The following is an 18,529-nucleotide window of genomic DNA, read 5'->3' on the forward strand; positions in this document are numbered from 1 at the left end:
TTCTGAGAATTTTCAATGTTTCACAAATTTCTGGCAAAGCGAAAAAGGGTCAGATTCGCCCATCTCTAATTCTTATATAATATATGGATCTGACACAATGTTTAACAGTCCACAAATGTGGGTTTAAGGCATGTTTCAGTTTACTTCAAAACATATTTTAAACATATTTGGATGCAGGGAAATTCTAAGCACACATTAATTATGGTATATTGTGGGCTTTTTGTTCACATCTCAGAAGGAAGTGCATGATGGTGTTTAAATTACAAGCATCTTTGTATTAAGTAAAATTGTCAGAGCACACACTATATTAAAACTGAGCAGAGTACTGGGTACAAACTCTCTCAATTTGGTACTGAAATCTGAAACGTGTGTCTGCCCCTGAGTCAGCAATGATTGCAGGTGCAGGCATAGTAAGCAGTCGAATGTTGCATCGGGGCTGATTCACCACCTGTGTTTTTCAGCAGACAGTTTCAGCTCTTTATGGCATTACCCTTGTAATAAAATAAACCTCTTTGCTTTGAGTAGAAACATTCCTTATTTTCACACGCCATGTAATCTTTTAAAATACAACTGCTTCTTAGCCCCAGTTCGGTTTATAATAGTGCAAGATAAACAAATAGCTGCTGTATAAATGAGGTTGAATCAAGAGTTGCTACTGTACTTTTATTCTTTTGTGTTTCTTTTTAGCCCTGAACATTTTTTCTAAAAGCCTAACGTTACAAGGGTTGTCACGCAAACATAAACTCTATTTAGACTATTTCCCTGTTTTTTCTATCATATACGATTTTTTTCTATTCTTAAATAACATGTTCCTGGTAATAAATGTTAGGTAATTCTTTTTGAGAATTCAATTACTTTAAAAAGGTTACCAATACAGAGTCAGGCAGTGATGATTTCTATAGGCTTTTGGTGAAAGATCAGCAACCTCAGCAACCTCACCTATAGGAGAAATGGCCAAAAACAACTTATGTTTTGAAACAAACTGTTTCATTTTCGAAATGATTAACATGCTTATAGATTAAGTAATACGTATATTAAATTGCATTTCAAGAAGTTCATTAGGACATCCAGGGGTCCATTTATTAAACCTCAAATGTTTCTATTCATGGTTTTTGAAGGGGAAACCTACATTTTTCAAGATTTATTATGCTCTGAAGATGCTAAAAATTCAAAGCCTAAAATACTCCAGCTAGAAGTCAACGGCAGATGTTCCCTTTAACAAATGGAACATGTTTTTTACCTTCAAGATTCAATAGTTTTGGGCTGTTTGCGTTTGTTTTTATTTGATAACCAGATAAATTAGAGTTTTCAGAGCGACAATTCAATGAAGTCATGTTTTAAAGGAGAAGGAAAGGCTAAAATTAAGTAAGCTTTATCAGAAAGGTCTATATAAATACATCAGTAAACCCTCAATGTAATGCTGCTCTGAGTCCTTTGTCAAAAGAAATACAGCATTTATTTCCTTTTATTGTGTACACATGGGCTTCTGTATCAGACTTCCTGTTTTCAGCGAAAACCTCCAGGGCAGGGCTTAAGCATGCTCAGTGTGCTCCTCTCCCCCTCCCTCCTCCCATTCCTGCTGTAATCTGAGCTCAGAGCTGTAAGTGAGCAGGGAGAGACTCAGGCAGGAAGTGATGTCACACCAAGTTTATATGGCAGCTTCTATCCTAAACAAACAGAGACAGTGTCTAGAGCTGTTTACTCAGGTATGGTAAAGCATTCTGCAGAATAAATATAGCATTCTATCTTTCACTATTGAGGCTAATCTGTTGACAATAAACCATTTTGGAGTTTTCCTTCTCCTTTAAGGAAAACGATTTGAAAAAGTTGCACGCTTCGAATTGATGCTCGATTTTGTCGCAACTTTTTGTTGCACTGTTTTTTTTGGTAGATTAAGGGGATTCAGGTTTGGCAATTTTTTTTAATAAAGTGAGAGTTTGAGAGAATAAAGTAAAGTTTTAGTAAATAACCCCCTAAATGTTTACGTTAAGGGGCCTATTTATTAAAGGTTGGGTTTATTTCTAAATCTAAAAAACTCCATCACATTCATGTAAAAGTTAATGGCAGAGGTTCCTTTAACCATTTGAAGATTTTTTTTGTCTTCACGATTTTTGGGTATTTTGGGGTGTATGGTGCTGGTTTTCACGTGATCATTTTGTTACTTTGCCAATTTACTAACGGGTGCTGGCGTAAAGCGAAGTGGACCTACTCTAGCGCTACTTCGGACCCTTACGCCAGGCGAAGTTGCGCTATGGTGAAGGGACGTAACTATGCTAATTCACTAACTTGCGCATTTTACTGAACTCTTGCACCAGACTTGCCTTCGCCAGCTCAGACCAGGTGAAGTGCAATAGAGTAGATAGGGCTTGCTTCAAAAAAAGTTGAAATTTTTTCCAAGTCACATAAAATGCTGGCGTCTTTTACTTTTTTAAGGGTGATAGGCTGAAAAAGATATTAAAATTTTTGGGGGTATTTCCTAACATATAGCACCTAAACTATACAGTGGGAACGTGTATAGAGCAAAAAACAACTCTATTTTATTTTATGAAGCTTTCCCAGGCTTGTGTAGTGTAATGTTTTAGTTGCTACATATACTTCCATTGTACTTTAACTTGGCACCGTATGCAAATTAGCATCGCTAGCGTAACTTTGCTTTGCTTGATGAATTAATGCTAGTTTAACTTCGCAACTTTGGATTTTAGTGAATTAGCAGCGCCCTGGTGAAACCTCGCTTGGCGAAGTGCGGCAAAGGCGTCGCTAGCTTATTTTCGGAGCTTAGTGTATTTGCCCCTAACCCCTGCTTGCATAAGAATTCAAAAATTGTTATACCTAAATATTTTTTCTAACACAGTAAATGGGTTGTTTAATATGAAATTCTCACTATTTTACTGAATAGTAGAACATCAGACCAGCCCTCTTTCTTTCTCCTGACAACTTCCTTGACTGCTTCATGGTCGGAAACTGAGCACCAAATGTCATTGTTTTAACAAAAGTCCTTCATATTAGCATTAGATTTATCTCTTAATAACTTGGAATTAAAAAAATTAACAAATGTTAATTGCAAAAGTGCTTAGAATAGCACTTTCATCAATGTTATATTCACTTATTTTCAAGGTTTACTTATCCTATAATAAACAGAGGGTTTCTTTTACTGTTACTTTTACTGATGACTATAGAGTGGGTGCACATCCTACTGTAGTCACTTTTCCATAGATAATATAACTTCTACAGCTCTGTCCACCATTCCACTACATTTCTTTAATGAATAAAAATGCCTGTATTAGCACATCTTGGCATGGACCCCCCCTGCAATAAAGTCATTTTAATTCCTTAATGATGACGTAGAATACCAGCCAGAGTTGTGAAAGATATTTTATATACCACTCAGACATGTTTGCATGCAAGTGCATTATATAAAATAATCTCAACCAGCTTCAGGTGGAAGACCAACGTAAATATTTAGTTGGTTGATAAATTGTGCACCAAATACATTTCTGGCATTTTCCTATGAAAAGGAGGATTGGCTATTGTCAGCTGCCCCAAGCTGCCTGTTGGGGATTTTTAAGCTCCACATGTGAGGTCCTGAAAATATAGCATGCTGCAAATAACTGACATAAGGGTTCATCACAACGTCTCTGATTTAAATTGTTATTTCTTCCGTCTATGCTATTTATGATTATGGTGTTACTGCTCGGGTTAAAATGGTTTATGGGAATAAGATAAAGCGCAAGGACAATGTAAAAGCAGCAGAAAGACACTGGCACAAGGGTTATATTTACTAGACCTACGCTCTCTCTGCTTTCATTACATCTTTACAACAGTAGTTACCCAACTTTTAGATTGAACTATTTGCTGCAAAATGCAAATTTTCTGAAGCCTGCAGCTATGTTTTTCTCAACTAGGTATGGAAGAGGTTAAACGTGCGTCTGCTTTGTTTACACTAATATTTAGATACATATACATTAAACTACTAAGATAATCTTGGTCAATAACGAATTAACTTTCTTGACACCACTGCGTTCCTTGTCTTTAACATGGAATTTTTCATTAGTAAATATATTTAAGTGAATGAGCACTTAGTAAAACAGGATCTCCTTTTCAAGTTGGACACTAGAGACACAGGTCTAAAACATTCCTGGGTCCCATATATTATATTTAGTTAGAACCAGCATCCTTGTAGTTTTTCTGTGCAGAGTTAATTCTACCACTACAATAATACAGGGACATAGAAGGAAAACAATATAAATCATCAGGATATCACAAAAGAGAACAAGCATGTAGTTGTAATTTGGTGCCAATCTCAACCCATTCAATAGAGGTTAACAAATAATTTTATAGATTATGCTAAAAAAAAGTTCTAATGTAAGAAATTGGAACACACAGTTCCTAAACATATAATTTATTATTATAAGCTATCTGTTTGCCAATGGGTAGCTAAAAATGTGGCTGTATACCAATCTGTTGGATTGATTACACACAAACACGCACGTATAAAATATATAAACACTATCCATAGCATGTACAGTAAAAAAATCGGACTCAAACGTCAGTCATTTTCAAAAGCCTTCATGACTCCCTCCTTCCCCTCCTCATGAATACAGCGCAGCTTGGCCACATGTGGGCAGATTGCATACTTTTCTGCACTTTGCGCCTAGCCTTCCAATGTGTGACCAAATATAAAGTATTGCTTACTGTGTATGTTTAAACCTGCATTTTGTATAAGCACTGCACAGTGGAATCATTTATGGCTTAAATTCTATATGATCACTAAAGCGATGGGTTAAACTGAGTCTTTAATTAATTTTCCCAAAATAAGTAAAGGCATTGGAAGAGGATTGTTGAAGACACCCTCCTTCAATAACTAGGGGCCAGTCGTATCAGTTGCATGATCCTAAAACATTAGGGTCAGAGAGTCTGAGGTCAGGAAAAATATCCAAATTATTAAATGTCTCAGATTATCAAATAAGTAGCATATCTATAAAGTTATAGAAAAAGAAATTATTTCAAGGTACAGTAAATAGTCCACAACATGAAGCATGTTTATGTTTTCTTCTCTTGGTTGGACAGTTGTTTCATCAATAAAATAGTTCAGAGAAGTCTGTGTTACTAGATAAATAATTAATTTGTTGTGATCCACTTTGTAGCTGGTAAGGCTTTGATAAATATGACCCATGTTTGTTCCAGATACTGTATCTCAACAATTTTGGCCATCAGTGAGTAAAGAACTCTGTGGGTTCCATAATACTGCACCAGGCAATAGATTTTCTTACACTGGATTACTATATAGTTTTTCCACACAGTTTGCTTTCTAATTTGGTTTTTGGTGGATTAATTGCCAAAGTCATCATACTTTGTAGAGTGTGACTGTTATTCCTGGATGTGAATACTCTTACATAATACGAATGAAACTGTTCATTATAACTGGTGCTGTTAGGTTGATGTGTGAAAATGTTATACAAGGCATGCAGAAATCTTTTATGTCTGCTTAGAATTCATTTTTTATAAATGTAAAATAATCATAAACAAAAATATGGCAGACAAGAATATATATTTTCTTTATATTGTTAAAATAATTTAGAGAAAGCTCTATGCTTTTTGTCCACACTTGTTAATTTAACTAGAGCAAGGACACACTGTCCATAGGATTTTAATCCCCCGTCTGCTTAAAGACTCCATAGACTTCATTGAATGACATTATCATTTAAATTTAATCCAACTCTTGAACATTCTGTATTAGAAATATGCAGACCACTACATGTAATAAGTTAGACAACACTGAACTAGATATATGAGGAGTAAGAACACTGAGGCCCTCTGCTGCCTCGGCTCCAAGCTGAGCATTGCATGCAATATCTGTCTTTGAGTAGGTGGTAAGGACAGGGCCCCAATGGAGGCTGATCCCCCTGCCACACTGGGCCTTGCACCTCTTAATGTCACTCAAGGTACAGAGTGGGTAAAAGCCACCTGCATGCCTCCCCCACCTGCCTCTCTTAAATCAAGTGCTGCCTTATGCAGACAGTGCTCAATTTAAAACCAATAGTCCAATTGCACTTTGTACACTGAGTGGGTTATTTTAAATTACCTCTATTGTTTAGGAGTTCTGTGCAAGTTCTGCCCTATTTAGACTTTAAGCACATAAAGATAACTAAAGCTTAGAAAGGAATATTGCTGAACTTACCAGCAAGGTGGTTCAGTAGTAATGATAATGCATGGCTTCAAATTTGTCTTCTAGTTTTGTTATTGAGATATAGTAATCCTTAAAAGCAAGGGACCTGTTATGCTAATGCATTTACAGTAAAGGTATAGGATCTATTATCCTTGGATATCCTTATGATTGGGACTTATCTGGAATAAGGGTTCTTTCTGTAATATGGATCATACTTCTGCTAAAAATAATTTAAACATTAGGGGGGTTATTTACTAAACTCCGAAATTGATCTCACCTTTGAATGAACTTTTAGTATGATATAAAGATATTCTGAGACAATTTACAGTTGGGTTTAATTTTTTATTATTAGTGATTTTTGAGTTATTTAGCTTTTAATTCTGCAGCTCTCCAGTTTGCAATATCAGCTATTTGGTTGCTAGGGTCCTTATCACCTAAACAACCATGCATTGATTTGAATAAGAGACTGGAATATGAATAGGAGAGGCCTGAATAGAAAGATGACTTATAAAAAAGTGGAAATAACTTTGAATTTGTTGCCTTACAGAGCATTTGTTTTTAGATGTGGTCAGTGACTCCCATTTGAAAGCTGGAAAGTACAGTATCAGAAAAAGAAGGCAAATCTCCACAGTGCATATTAAATGCACTACAGTTTCTTTTTGAAACTCCTTATGAGTTATTTTTTTACTTTTTTTTGGGTACAGAGTATTTTAATAGAGAAAATTCCCTGATGTGCGTTATGTACTGCAGAGCAGACTGGACACATGTATGATGTCTACAAGGTCCTAGCACAGTACTGTTGGTCTCATTGTAGGTCTCTTCTATAAAAATATATTCTTTTGGCATCTTGTACCCATGTGAGCATATGGATACTGTGAGTCTATTATCCTCTAAGTTTTTCAATTACCTTTTTGTAGCCACAGTTAGGGGAAAATGAGCACTCAGTAGAGTTAATTAGTGTTAACATTAAAGGATTTATCAAGATTTGTTAGTAATCTTTAGTCCACTACAAAGGGGACACTAATATTTATTACAAAGAGCACCAGTTTGGACCATCAGCAGTTGAATGCAGTGACTACCTAAAAAAATGCTGTTTGTTTTGTCTTATGATGGATTTTATTATTTTAGTAAAATCGTAATGTTATACATGAAATAAAGTACATCAGAAGTATTTTTTATTAATAGTTTGGAAATATGTACACATACACATGCACACATTTCTCCCCACTATATTTATCATACAGTATATATCAGCCTGCTGTCACATTAACTGCCTGAAAACCCACACTTTCATTTGTTAAGGGAATTACCATGGAAACTGAATCCTTGGGAACTACATTTAAATTAGTTAGAAGTACAGTATGACTTGAGCAGAACAATACTCCCCAACACCCCCCACACAAGAGTAGGGGATGTTCCATTTCAGAAAAAGCTTAATAATTTTTTTTCTGGAGTGTAATGATTTCTTGCATGAGTAAGAAGCACTCTTCTTGCTTAAAGGAGAAGGAAAGCTCCAAGATGGTTTATTGTCAACAGATTAGCCTCAATCGTGCAAGCTAGAATGCTATATTTATTCTGCAGAATGCTTTACCATACCTGAGTAAACAGCTCTAGACACTGTCTCTGTTTGTTTAGGATAGAAGCTGCCAATATAAACTTGGTGTGACATCACTTGCTGCCTGAGTCTCTCCCTGCTCACTTACAGCTCTGAGCTCAGATTACAGCAGGGATGAGAGGAGGGAGGGGGAGAGGAGCAAACTGAGCATGCTCAAGCCCTGCCCTGGAGGTTTACGCTGAAAACAGGAAGTCTGATACAGAAGCCCATGTGTACACAATAGAAGGAAATAAATGCTGTGTTTCTTTTGACAGAGGACTCGGAGCAGCATTACTTTGAGGGTTAACTGGTGTATTTATATAGACCTTTTTGGATAAAGCTTACTTAATTTTACTGATGTCTGAATATTGTAAAAATATTAGCCACAACAAAATGTTAGCCAGTAGAAAAAAATAACACTTCTTTTTGTATTTGTTTGTTTTTTTATTTGTTATTTATATTTTGATAAGTCCAACAGTAATACCTGTCAGTGATTTTTCAGCGTTTTCTGATCTGCTACATTTACGTAATTACGCATTTAGTCCTATTTTACATTTCACATTTCATCCTATTTTATATTTGTACACTGGTTAGCACTGAAAAGTTGTTTGTCAAGCTGAACTGTAAGTTCAAATGGGGGATTTGCAGCTCTTACCAAAGTTTTTATTTTTGATTCCTTTTGTTTTAGCCACAAAAATAACTGAAAACTTACCTCTCTGGTATAAACTCTGCAAACGTTGTGCAGATATATATAAAGTAACCTTGATTTGGAAAGATCCCTAATCTGAAAATCCCCAGATCCTGAGGATTCTGGATACCAGGTTCCAAACCTGTACTACTATTCTCATGGTGGCAGTGGCAACTTGGCAAGATCAAAATTCACTATACATTTCTGGGCATTTGTTAAGACCTTTTTTTGTGGTTTTAGAGTTTTTTGAAACCACAAATAAAGATACTCATACCTCTACAACCTCTAAAATTTGAGTTTTTCTGATAATTCCTAACGAAAAAAAAATCTTAAACCTCTAAAAGATGTCTAATAGGATGAGCATAGCTCCAACTGACTTCTATAGGACCATAGCAACTTTTACTTTGCAAATATTGCTATTAAAGTTTTTTTGGTTTTTACACTTAATAAATCTTGGATCTTTAGAGTTTTAGAGAAAAAAAATAGTAAAAAAAAATCATGAATTTTTAGAGATGTGTGAAAAAACAGACATTTGAATGTTAGTAAACAGGCCCCTTAATGTTCTGGCCCTACCCTATGAAATTATTGTGTAGTTCAGTGTATGAAAAAGAAAAATATTTATATACATTGTATAAGTATAAATACAGTTTTACATAATGTACTAAAAATTACACTATAAGAAAAGAATTTTTGTTGTACATAAGATGGCTGAAGTAAAAAATAAATGAAAAATAAAAAATTATTGTAGGAACGCTGAGAAATTTCATCAATTAAAAGATCCAGCGGAGAGCTCACCACTGCGCAAATCAGAGAGATATTTAAAGATGGAAGGTAGTGATGCATGATTTATATGGCTAATTGTGCTTTTTCAGGGCACTTCTGAGCAGTGATTAGATTTCACCCATGAGGTATAGATCAATTTATTATGTCTAGTTATTTAAACAGTGCCTAGTTAATGCATTCTATGAGCAGGCTGGTTGCATCAAAATGATGGTTCACTACATTGGTCAAAATAAAAAATGTATTCATTTCGCTGCCAATCTGTGATAGGTTTCTGATGAAGTGCGCAGACATGAAACGCGTCAGACCTCAGATGCTTATATATATATATCTAATGTCCAAATAAAGTTTATACCTTTTTAACTGAGATCTTGACTTCGGCGGTCTGTTTGTGGGGTCAGGAGTGCGCTGCCGCAAAAAGATTGACTGCTGTGGATGCCGTGATTTTCTTGGCGACTGACTCGCGGCGGCTGCACCCGGATCAAAAAACCTATCTGGTAAGAGATTTACCCTCTGTGTGTCATTGAACTATACTATCCACGTGGAGGCTGATTTACCTTTCAAGCGTAGAGTTCGGGGCTTGATGCACCCGAACCAATAAAAATAATTGGTGACGTGAGCTGTTAACTAGCCTACACTTAGGGGCAAATTTACTTATGGTTGAATATCAAGGGTTAATTAACCCTCGATATTCGACTGTCGAAGTTAAATCCGTCGACTTCGAATATCGAAGTTGAAGGATTTACCGCAAATCGTTCGAACGAACAATTAAATCCTTCGAAACGTTCGATTTGAAGGATTTTAATCCATCGATCAACCTATTTTTCTTCGACCAAAAAAAGATAGCAAAGCCTATGGGGACCTTCCCCATAGGCTAACATTGACTTCGGTAGATTTTAAGTGGCAAACTAGGGGGTTGAAGTTTTTTTTCAAAGAGACTTCGACTATCGAATGGACGAATAGTCGAACGATTTTTAGTTTAAATCATTCGATTCGAAGTCGTAATCAAAAGTAGAAGTAGCCCATTCGATGGTCGAAGTAGCCAAAAAAAATTCCAAATTCTACGTTTTTTTTATTCTAGTCCTTCACTCGAGCTAAGTAAATGGGCCCCTTACTATATGGTGTTACTAGATATATCAAAAAACATTCCCAGTTTAGACGCATTTATAGCACTGGTGTTATTATTACAGGTTTCATTTTTAAGTTTCTTTTAATAGATAGGTTTCTGTATTCTACTGTAACAAATCCTCACCCTGGTGGTCTAATGGTGGTGTGGCGGGGACGCCCGCCGTGCCATCCTGCTCCTTCCATACCGGCTTCCCAGTGTGCGCCGCGTGCACACTTCGGTATTTTATAGGGACATTTTTTCTTTAGTCATTGCCCGTGATAGGTTTTGTTCCTGGTGCCTTGTACCTTGTGCTGAAAAGCTTCTAGTCTGTTTGATTTCTGTGTTTGACCCTGCCTGGCTGTTTGACTACACAGATCTCTGGAACCTGACCCTTGCCTGAAACCGACCTCGATTCTGATTAACCCTCCTGATTGACGTTCTGGTTTGACCTCTGCCTGTTATTTGACTCCGATTCTGCCTCATCCCATCTGATTAATTACCCGGTTTTGACCCTTGCCTGCCTGACGATTCTAGCTATCTGCCTGCCTCGACCCGGCCAGTCTGACCACGAATCTGTCTTATCCTGTTGTACCGCGACCTTCGGCCTAACTGACTTTAACAACTGTCGTGCCCCTTTGCTTGCCAGAACTCCTCGTCTTGCTCCTCTCGAAAAGTCCAGGTGGCATCCGAGTACTCTGAGGGCTCCTCCCGAAGCCAAAGGTGGTCACACTACTGGTGAAGCCGAGACCAGGGAGCTTGGCACTAGTTGTGGTTTAGGGTGCCGACCGTGACATCTACTTTGTAATGGTTCATTTTATTCTCTTATGCCTGTTAAATTAGTTCTCCTCATAAAAGACACCCTGCTACCTTGCTGCAATTGTTGAACGTACTGTGAGTGTGTTCAGTGCAGGCAAAGGGTCACAATGCTTTTTTTATTGTTGTTTTTAATTGTTGGAAATATTAAGAGGTGAATGATGATTATTTAAATGTTTTTATTTTTTTAGTGGCATTTTAGCTTTTGCTAAGCTACCTTAGCTCCCCGTTGTAGTATGTATTCTAGGCAGATGTTACCTGAAGAGTACAAACCTTTCCTTGGTGGAGCACAAAAGTGTTCTGATAGCTAGCCCCAGGGTCGGACTGGGGGGCCCGGGGCCAACCGGGACTTGCTGTCCAGAGCCCCCCTCCAGACCCCCTGGCCCCCCTAACACAACGCCGCACAAGCTCACAAGAAACCGCACATGCGCATAAGAAGCCACGCGGTGCGCATGTACACACGGAGCTGCACAGAGGGCATGTGTGCCCAGAGCCACACAGCAAGTTGTTTTTTGTTTTAGGAACAGGAAATCGGGAGAGGGGGTCCGGCCGGGTTTTTTCCCGGTATTCCACCGGGCCAGTCCGACCCTGGCTAGCAATGTCTGTCTAATGCTATCTGTCTACTATCTTTACTTTACCTTATTCACTGGGACCCTGTTCCCTGACTTCACTAAAGAGCTGGTTAAGTTAGGGCATCCTTGTACTGAGGACTTCCTCCACCTCACACTCCCTCCAGTACACATGTCATTAGCTTAAGCTGAAGTTCAAGGAGATAGAAGCATGTGTTACCCTCTCCTTTTATAGACTTTGGAATAGGAACTTACCCTACAACTCATGGGCCATTTGAAATAGTTCCCACCCACAGGGCATTGGACATTACCCAAGGACTTTATGTAAGGTAAACCCCTTACATGACAAGTGGACTCAATTGACCCTTTCGCTTTAAGCCATCCCGCCCATTGTTACATAGCTTAATGGAACACCAGTAGCCAGAAATGGTGTAAAATGGCCACAGCATTTATTCACATTTTATCAAATAAATAGGACCTTATCAACCTCACCCCAAGGCAATATTCAAAGCCAGAATTCCATAAGAGATCACTACTATGCTCTGCCATTCCTCAGAGAAGTCAGCACTATGTAATTTTATCCACCACTAAAATTAGGCTGCCTCTACCTACAGAGAGGATTGCCCCAAACTTTGCTACCAGCTGGAGCTGCATCTCCCATCATGAGCCCTGCTGTCGGCCTGAATCTGTAGTGTCTCAATGATAAGAAATCCAAGCAGGCTGTCACCTAGCACATACAGTAGTAGCGTCTGTATCAATCAACCCACCGTTCAGTCACAGGAGAGAACCTCCATTCTCCCTCTTCTAAAATTTCCTGTGCAGTACTCTGCCAAGGTCCTACCGCTGCTGTGACAAATAAAACTTTAAATACATTATCATATATACACTGTTTTGATCCAGAGGAAGGCAAAAACCCCAATCTGAAGCCAGTGCCAATTATGCCTCAAGAGGGAAAAAATTGCTTCCTGAACCCAGTGGCGATCAGAAACATTCCCTGGATCAAGTATTTGACATTCATTTAACATAAATAATAACATGCAGATGCTCATGTGTATACAGTATAACAGTACCAAAACCACAATTTAACAGTGCATGCAGGAAAACATCAAAATTCAGGTATTAATAGATAATATGAGAACATAAAGAGGAGAAACTCCTGACATTTCACAAAGTATGCAAAAAAGGAGAACAGGTGGGTGGTATGTTTCTACCTGCTCAGAAGATAAGTAAGTGAACTGCTTCTACCCCTGACATCACATCCCTCCCAGCTTTCCTCTGCCTTAACTCATTCCTTCTCACCCAATCACAGCTACATCTGATTTTGCTAGTCTTTAAAAATAAACCAGTGTAATTTGGCATTCAGATCCCTTGTCATGCAACCCCTGCACATATAGCTCCAGGGCTTTCCTTTCCCATCAGGAAGACAAAGATAAAGATAATCACTATTTATATCCCCTTACAATTATAGAAATAGATCATAAGAGAATACTAAATATAAAAAAAATACTAAATACAACAACACTAAGGGGGTTATTTATCAAAGTTTGAATTTATCTCAATATTGTCTGCTACAAACTCCAATCAAATCTGCTCTGTTTTGTTACGTTTATTTATTATTAAATTTTCCATAAAATTAGCTTTGAGGGAAAAAATCAAATTTTCACGGTTTTTTTTTTGAAATTTTCACCCGAAAACTTCAGGGTATTGCACAAAACCCACGCACATCAAAAAATCATTGGGACTTCTCCCATTGACTTATATGAAACCTCGACAGTCTAAGATGCCAGATTTTCAGATTCAGACTTTTCCATCCTCAGGGTGTAATTAATTCCGAAACATTAGTGATTTTTCAAAAGTCCAATTTTATAAAAAAAAAAAAATCACACATTTTTCGTGAATTATGCATTTGGAGTTTAGTAAATAACCCCCATAATGACACAATAAGACATATATCATTTAGAAATATCATACTTTCTTATATCATTCAATATATAAGCTGTACAGTCCAAACCACCACTGCTACATCTTTGGTATAAAATATTATAGGGACCCTGGTTCCTTGCTTGCTTTTCATTATGCATACTCAAATTCAAAACATCACTTTCTACATATAATTATATTACACATTTCAATGCAACAGCTATGGATTGCATCCAATTTTATATCTCCATTTTGACAGCAATACAAAGAATTTGTTCTTTATAAGCAAATAATATTATAGCACTGTAGACTGTTTGGTAAATAAATCTTAATGGTCCTTTGCACTTGGTTCTTTGCACTTGTAAGAATGTATCATTATACCTAGTTTGTTTTATATTCTGCATTTTGTAAAGATGCATTAACCAGTGGTTACAGTTCATCTGGAGGCTGTTACAGATAATTATGCAGAACTAACAGCATCTTCAAAGTGAGAGCTGTAAGCACACATTTTATATTTACAACCTCTTCTGTTGTAATTGAGGTTGCTTCCAGAGACAGATAATTACTACTCCAGTCTACAAATGCTGGATTTTTCACTTGGATAAACCTTTTACAGCCATACATCTAAACCTACATAGTCTTTGGTCTCATTTATTCTGATTGTCTGAGTTTTTGGCAAACAATTGTTGAATGAGTTAAATGACTTGTAGTTTTTTCTAATTACATTTTATTGTGCAAGTATATAGATGTCATGCAGGATAATATATATTCTATATCAGTCAGTTGCTTGTTTAATAATCTCATTAACTAAAATGGACACTTTTCTGGAATGCTAGATGTTGAATGCATGAGAGGCCCAAGCTTATCATGGCTTCCTCAGATATAAACAGGGAAAATTAAGCTACTACATTTAGTTTTCCTGTGCACATATACTGTAAACAGGAATCCATTATGCAAGGGATTATCTGAGCTCTGATAATCTAATTATCTATCTTGTAAACAATGAGCATGAAATAGCTTCAATTCTCTTGTTTTCCCTGTTTAGAAAAGAAACTGAGATTTTTTTGTGGTTAAAACAATAGGCAAAAAGTAGATCCAGCCAATGCCCTATTATAATTAGCTTAGCTGTAGGCATCCTCAAAACCCAACCAAAATAATTACAGGTATTTTAAATAAAAATATTGCTCTTTCTTAAAGGGATACTGTCATTATATTTATGGTGTAGTTTTTTTTTATCTATATAGCATTGTTTCTACTGCAGATAATTAATTCTACCATATAAAATTGTATTCCTGAACCAACAATATTGGTGTGTATTGTTGCAATATTGGTGTGTAGGCAGCCATCTCAGGCCATTCTGTTTGCCTGATTCTGTGCTTTCAGAAAGACCCACCACTTCATGGTGGAACTGCTTTCAGGCGGGTTATTGTTTCTTCAAATCAATGTAACTGGAGGACTTACAGTGGAACTTTGATTTTTATTATTGATTGCTATTCTGTTGTTATCTTGTTGTCCAGCCTCACATCAGATTTAAAAAATAAATATTAAACAATCTGTTTGCCCTTTTGAAAAACGGATTTCAGTGCAAAATTCTGCTGAAACAGTACTATTAACATATACGTTTTGAAAAAAACATATTTTTCCATGACAGAATCTCTGTAAGATATTGCTGAATTTCCAAATGTGCAGAGCAAGTAGGATATATGAATGATTTTAAACATTCCTTTCCATAATTTGGATCTTCGTCTCTTAAGTGTACTAGAGAATCATGTTAACATTAAGTAAACCCAATAGGCTGGGTTTGCTTCCAATAAGGACTCATTTTATCTTAGTTTGGATCAAGTAAGGGTACAGTTTTGTTATTACAAAGATGAAGGAAATCATTTAAAAAAAATTGTATAATTTGATAAAATGGAGTTGAGTAAATGAATTCGAAGCTTTCTGGATAACGGGTTTCTGGTTAACAGATCCCATACCTGTATTTGTATTTTCTGGTCTGTTACTGGTCCTTTAATTGCACATATATACACATACAAAAACACACCCAGTGAAACATACATTCATTTTTCCTTGTCTAGAGAGCCATAATCAAGAGAAAAGAAGAGTCTTGGCAAAGACACAACACAATCTGTCACAGTAGTATTTTGGAATTAGAGGCAACATCATGCCCAGTGATTACCTCTATGATCTTGTAATAACTGTGGTTTATCTCTCTCTTCAAAATAAATAGGATCCAGCAAGAATATTATATTAGGTAACTAAAGTTACTAATACAGATTATTATTACAGAATATTAAATATTACATTTGGATTTGTTTTTGTTATTTTAATATATGATTAAAATATTTGGTTATGTATATGTAGCGCAATAGTAAATTGAGTGCACCATACTCTACTATAAGCTCTACTCCCAGTATATATGCTCGGATGAGACCTTAAAATCTTAGGGAGTGAGCCTTCGCAGTGATGTGGAAGCAGGGTGTAGTGCAACTGTAACTGTATTCAGGGTGCAAATAATTGGGCGCCATTGGTTCTTATAACTTAACCATAGAACAGATTTATTGAACATACAATCCTCAGTGGAGTGCACATAAAGAGAACATTGCAGGATCATACATTACAATGGATAGGCAATACTCACAGCACCTTTGGTCAATATAAGTTCCCTCAGAAACGAGAACAATGAATGCAGCCTTGAGGAGGTACAGCCAGCTTTCAGCCTTTTCCCTAAGTGGAACCTGAGGGGAATACTCTACCCTAGGTCTGTACACTTAGTTCCTGCTTCTGGGAAATTAGTACCCGGGATCTTAATCCCACTCACAATCCTCGGAGGAGCTTCAAGATGCTCAGATAAATAATCTGACTGTCTGTCACTCCTAGAGTGACCTATAAAGGTGAGTAGCCTATCCTTACTAGACCTGATCTGTCTAGGTTCCACTCGAGCTCTGCCTCCTGCTCAGGCTAGAGCCAGCACAAGATGGACACTGAAAGCATGGCATCAGAGCATTTTATACTCTAGCACAATGCCATCTACTGGTCACTATGAGAAACAACAAGGGGCATAGCTTAAAGCAGGAATAGGAAACAGGAAACAGGTCCCATACTTGTACTGTGATTGACTGAATGGGATACACCATTTCAATTCCCACAGGACCATGGAAGACAACCTTGGCATGCTTGTATTCAGCCACCCCCTCAGCTTCCTAGCATTAAGTGTAGGGCTCCACAACTAGATTGTTAACTTTCCCCTCAGTGTACCAAACACATCACAAAGAAAGGAATGTTTCAAATTAAAGGGAGGTCCAAAGTTTGACTGATTAACTTCTCATAACTCAATCACCTTATGATGTAGAGTAATTTATTTACAGCAAAAAATGGGTGTGGATAAGCAGGTAACACATTAGAAAATGGATTTCAAAATAGAAAACAAGCCAAGAACAGCAACATCTTGCATAGGTGAAATACTTTTGCCATAGATCACACGTATTATCTTAATGCAGGGTTGCTGGGTAACCCCAGACTACATGCACAATAAAAAATACAGCATATAAAGAAACTTAGCTCGCCCACCAGTGAATGCATCAGATGTTCAGTCAATTTATTTTTCATTACTTTATTCATCTACATTACTTCTTAACCTTTTGAATTCAAGAGACATATAACAAAAAATTACTTGCACATATTAAGCACCATTTCTACCATAAACCTGGCAATTCCTGCATAACTGTAGTATGCATAGTATATACATAACATTTGCAGATGGTTAATTATTAGGTTTATCAGCTTTTTAAGTGTTCTTATACAATTTCTGCAACATTAGACCCAAAGGATCCATTTGGTTCTATTTCTCATGGTTTATTTAATATAGGCAAAAGTATGATCACACACTTGAGAAATTTCAATCATACATTCTGAGAGTCATTATGCCATAAATAATGTGAAAAACGATGGTTTCTTTGCCATTATTATTGTGCCACAGATTGCTGCCTAGCAACTGCATCTACGTGAGCTATACTTTGCCTTTTTCACTGAGAGGGTTAATTCTATTACAATTGAATTAATGCTGAAAAATACAAGGATAAAGAATGCTTTTCATTGCCTGTCAGAACCTGCAGGTGAATACAAAGCTTTTTAGCCCCACCACATGCAGAATGTATGTTCTTTTAAAGCAAGAAAGAAACTCCTACAAACACAGGTCTGAAATTCAAAGCCTTAAATGAAAAATATAAAATCAAAATAATTCTAGTAAGCAATTTAATTATAATGTCATCATGTCCATTATAAGGAGGGAGTTATTTGACTGTAAGGTTCTTGTACTTTTAATTCTAACTTTCAAAGCACAATGAAATATTAAAAGGCTGCAGAGTGAAAATAATTTGACAGCAGGTATAATAAGTAAGACGCTCACTGCTGCCAAAAGGTCATGCCATTGTTTCAAGACTGTTGGCAGTAGATCACCAGCATGGGTGGATAGCAGTGGTTCTATAGTATGTGTCAAAGCTTTATAATATTACAAGAACAATAAAAATAGATCTTAGTCACAGAAATGTCAGTTCATTCTCTCGGATTATTAAATAGAATTAGGCTGAGCCATAAATAGCTAATTCCCTACCTTTTAGCTGATCTACGCTGGAGGTTGAGAAATGCAGAAATATCCTTAGTGGCTGAAGTGACACACTCCTGTGCAATGGCTCATTCCACTAACAGCAGCTGGTGCTGAAGGTTGTCCCATTCCTTATCTTACTGCAGGGGGAGTATGAGCATGTGTGCAGGAAAAAGGGAGGGAGGGATGGATAGAGGAGAGCTCTGGCATTAAAACGTGGACTGAAAAATAGGGCTAAAAAAAAGAACAATGTGACTGACTCTATTTTAATATGTATTAATAAGAAGG

At 36.9% G+C, this 18,529-nt stretch overlaps 1 protein-coding gene across 1 annotated transcript in view; it reads right to left on the reverse strand.

Moving 5' to 3' along the window:
* The window catches only part of rasgef1a.S (RasGEF domain family member 1A S homeolog), a 155,749-nt gene extending 137,426 nt beyond the window's left edge, over nt 1-18,323 (reverse strand). The window contains exon 1 of the mRNA XM_041571145.1: nt 18,251-18,323. The gene's annotated coding sequence lies outside the window, so the exon portion shown is untranslated. The remainder of the gene's footprint in view (nt 1-18,250) is intronic.
* Between the last annotated feature and the right edge of the window lie 206 nt (nt 18,324-18,529).

The sequence above is a fragment of the Xenopus laevis genome, chromosome 7S, assembly GCF_017654675.1.
Source record: "Xenopus laevis strain J_2021 chromosome 7S, Xenopus_laevis_v10.1, whole genome shotgun sequence".
Taxonomy (NCBI): domain Eukaryota; kingdom Metazoa; phylum Chordata; class Amphibia; order Anura; family Pipidae; genus Xenopus; species Xenopus laevis.